Consider the following 4,703-nt stretch of genomic DNA (forward strand, 5'->3'; position numbering starts at 1 on the left):
TATCGGAACAATGACGGACGCCCTTATGAAATAGTTCTCCGTCGAGCATAAAAGCGTATCCAGAGGGAAGAAAAACACATAAATCTGATCATGTTTTGACTTTTACCCATTCTGATCACAAGACATATGAAAAGTTCTGGCCAGCATGAAGAATAAAAAGTAACGATTTTCTTTGTTTAGAACAACGATCGCCGCCGTTGCTGGGCGACGTGACATCAGACTATTGAATCCAATTAGCCCGCTCGGGTAACTATAGATAGTATGCGTTTGGCTAAGAAGCTCACAACACTGCCATCCGGAAGTATAACGGACCAACACACAAAACTTTGTGTAACCATGATCGTTTATAGTCAGGTTAATACAGTTTAGTGAGAATTACTCATAAACGTGGATGGCAAAAAACAATAACAAATTCCGGAGTGACGTCAACTTCATACTGGATAGAATGAAGTTGACTTCAATCGGCTCTTTGTTTTTTTTGTTTTTTATTATCACACTCTTTTATGGAGATGTGATATGACATACGTCGCCTTTTAATGGGCATGATCTATATTACATTCCCATGTGCTCGAGGTCATTGGTCACATTGCAAAGTGTGCTCAAAATGACCTACATAGTGAAAAGTGTTCACAGCTTTTGAAATATCTAGAATCACGATTAGTCATTTTGTTCAGAATGACGCATGAGTATGTGTACAATTTTCATAGACAAAACAGCGTGTTTTTATTTGTTAAGAACCATCGAATCATTTGACATCAACAAATCATGTGATTGATGACTTGGTTGGACGAAAACATGAATATAGATCGCTCCCATTCGTCACCGAACTGATCAGCATTTAATATTTTTATAACACAGTTTTTGGTCTCCTGTGTTATATTTAGTTTTTTTTCCGAATCGGCCAGTATAACACACAAGATTCGGCCTTCTCTGTGTTATACTTTATTGGGACATGTTGCATAGTAACAGATTTGCCTTCTCTGTACTATGATTTTATTGATCTCTTTTTTGATCAGATTGATTGATATTGCATAAATTTATCTTCTTTATGCAATTTTTTTTTTTGGGTCACCCGTTTACGGACTTACACAGTACAGTAGCCTGCACTATGCCTTGTTATTTTCCGGCCCCGAACGTTTTTCACACAATCAACCCTGCATTGTGCGAAGAATAGCAAGTGACCATTTGCGGCCTGCAAAATATAGCCATGGTGAGTAGTATTCATAGGACGAATGAGAGGCGTTGTCAACACAAGATAGCATAGCAACAGGTTTGAAAAATGACAACTCATGGTCGCCTAAAGCTAATTTCCTATTGAGACTTAAGCTAGTTCTACAGTAACGTGACATCATGTAGTTACTTTTACGTCCGTAATTGGATTCAGTAGTCTGATGTCACGCGCCCGGCAACGGCGGCCATCTTGGTTCTAAACAAAGAAAATCATTACTTTTTATTCTTCATACTGGCTAGAACTTTTCATTCCCTTTTCATATGCCTTGTGATCAGAATGTGTAAAAGTCAAAACATGATCAAATTGATGGGTTTTTTTTCCCCTCTGGATACGCTTTTAAGCTCGCCGGAGAAATATTTCATACGGCGTCCGCCATAGTTCCGATAGTTTAGAGCCAGTGTTACTAAGTGACCATGCGTCATTTGGAAGGAAGTGACGTTATGACTGTTGAAGACTATTAAAGGGAGTTAACCTTTAAAGCAAATATGTTGGAATAAATATCCTGAGTGACTTGCCTTGTGAGAAAAGATGTGGGAATAAAAAACTAAAAACATGGCTCCCAATCTTTTAACACAATGAGTCTTGAATGCTATTTTAAATAGATTTCGAATTACTGAACATTTCAGTCACAATTCTTATGTAACAATTGGCGATTACATCAAAATTCAACTTTCTAGGTCAAAAAATAAAAAAATAAAGTTATAGATGCCCCGTCCTATATGTTAAATGTTGCTGTTGACCAAGGACCCCTTGTAAAGCGCTTTGAGCACATTTAGTGGATATTGCGCTATACAAAGCTCCATTTTCTAAGTTTTTTAAAGATGAAAAACATAGGGCTGGGGTGAAAAACCACCCAATGGTGTGAAATAGGGTTAAAGTAAAGTGCTAACGTTGTAATCGCTGGACCAAAATAGGTACATGAGTGTACTACATAGGCGATTTCTCACATGATGAGAAGTATTATGATGAAAAATAATGTTCATTATGGCATAACCAATGTTTGCTGAAAATGGCAACAAAAGTTCAGAAATTGAATATAAGCTTCAGTTTAATATACGATAACAGATAAAATGGACGTTTCGAGTTTCCCCTTTATCAACAAAACAGGATGACTGAAACACTACAGACGAATTAGATAATGTGGTTGTGGCGTTGTTAAGATGCATAAACAAAAACATTGATGGGCAGGATGTTGTTTGCTACTTTGTGAGGAAGCACGAATTAAAATAAAATAATTAAAATAGAGCTATAGAAATGTATAAAAGGTGCGTAATTAATTAAGTCAAAAGAGGGGACACGGGGAGGAACTGTGTAATGCAGTATAGAATTGGAAATAAATACAAAATATAAGGGATGTAGGTATTAGTATACTCATCAGTGGCAGTAGCAGCAACAGAAGCAACAGTGGAAACTTTAGTAGTAATAGGATTAGTAGTAGTAGTAGTAGTAGTAGTAGTAGTAGTAGTAGTAGTAGTAGTAGTAGTAGTAGTAGTAGTAGTAGTATTAGTAGTAGTAGTAGTAGTAGTAGTAGTAATAGTAGTAGTAGTAGTAGTAGTAGTAGTAGTAGTAGTAGTAGTAGTAGTAGATCTAAAGCAATAAAATACATTTAATTCTGTTGTCAAATTATGACCATCCATCACAAAAAGAAAATTTAACGTTTTTTTATTGGGTTTTTTTTTTTTTCTTTTTTTGGTGCATTTTCTCGCAACCGTTAATAATTATATAGAGAGGGAGAAGAAGAAGAAGAAGAGGAGGAGGAGGGAGAGAGAGGGGAGGGAGAGAGAGAGAGAGAAAGACAGGGAGAGGGAGGGAGGGAGGGATATATATATATATACATACATATATATATATATATATATATATATATATATATATATATATATATATATATATATATATATATAGAGAGAGAGAGAGAGAGAGAGAGAGAGAGAGAGAGAGTTTATATACTACTACTACTACTACTACTACTACTACTACTACTACTACTACTACTACTACTGCTACTACTACTACTACTACTACTACTACTACTACTACTACTACTACGGGAAACTGGCTGAGTAAGATCAAAGAGAGAGGGAATGTGGATACCCCTCTCATGCGCATAATGGACGGTGCCCCCGCTTCGAGCCGAAATAAGTCCCGGCAACCCTTGTACGCAGAATCCCTGACTACGGACAGAGCTGCACATACGAGATGGAAGTCGGTTTGGATGAATTCAATCCCTCGTGGGGGAGGGGACCTACACTCCTCTAGGCTTGGTGAGAAGTTGCCAGGCTTTGATACCAGTAAGAGGAGACATTGGGTGGCTACGAATGGGCTTCGGTCGAGGAGCTGCCTAACGGCAAGTGCGTTACATCGGTGGGGTCTTACTACCTGTCCAATATGTCCACGCTGTGGGCAAGAACCCGAGACGGCAGAGCATCTAGTCGAAAGGTGTGTTGTGACGATGCTACCCGGCCGGTTCGCGACGGTGCACGAATGCGGACCGGACTTTGCTGATTGGGTCGATCGTTATAACCTAGTAGTGTGAATCATAAGAGGCTGCTGCTGATTGGGTCGATCGTCATAACATAGTAGTGTGAGAACCATAAGAGGCTGCTGCCTTCACTATCCAGATCTCGTTCATGGTCAAGTGAGAAGGCTAGATCCGTTCGTGTTCGTCGATCGGAGCCTCGATCGGCACGATTTCGTTAAAAGCCTAATATTTTCTGGCTTTTCATCGTTTTACATCGCGTGCTACTATATGACTTTGAAGTCTCATATGAATTCACAATTCGACCAATTGTGTTGTAGAATGGATAGATAAACGATACTTACCAAAGTTTGTCCGTTATTCTACAACACTGGTCGATTGTGAATTCACCCCCCCCCCCCCCCTTTCATAATTATCATATACCCTCCCCACTAGTTCTGTTGATAGATTTATATTATCTTCATACAATCCATGAGCAGTTTATGTTAGAGTTGGGTAGTGTCTGGGCTCATAGAGTAGCCCGCTCAAAATAGTGTGATCGGTAACTAGAGGGTTCATCACTCAAATGAATTCACAATCGACCAGTGTTGTAGAATAACAGACACTGAAGGAGAAACGACCACATGGAAAAGAAAAACGATGTAGGTGGATAGAATAGATAGCAAAGACGAGGACCAGTTTTTATACAATAGAATCCCTCTCCCCCCCCCCCCCCCCTCCCTCCCCCCATTTTATGCGCCGATGAAGGGAGTTATTGAATATATAATTGGTGCGCTCAGAGCCCTGAGTAAATTGAGGGGTTGATGATGCTCAGTATAAATGTTTATTTTCATTAATAATTTCTTACGCTGTAAACAAGAAATCAACATAAAAACAAAACAATGCAAATAGCAACCCATGAAATTTCTTGATTCAAAGCGTTCTAAATTTACATAATGTACATAAAATATCGTGCATTGGGTACATAATAATTAGGGCTATGTGGTCTAGTGG

The sequence above is a fragment of the Berghia stephanieae genome, chromosome 5, assembly GCF_034508935.2.
Source record: "Berghia stephanieae isolate SIO BIC M18660-M18661 chromosome 5, UCSD_Bste_1.3, whole genome shotgun sequence".
In the NCBI taxonomy this organism is placed as follows: Eukaryota; Metazoa; Mollusca; class Gastropoda; order Nudibranchia; family Aeolidiidae; genus Berghia; species Berghia stephanieae.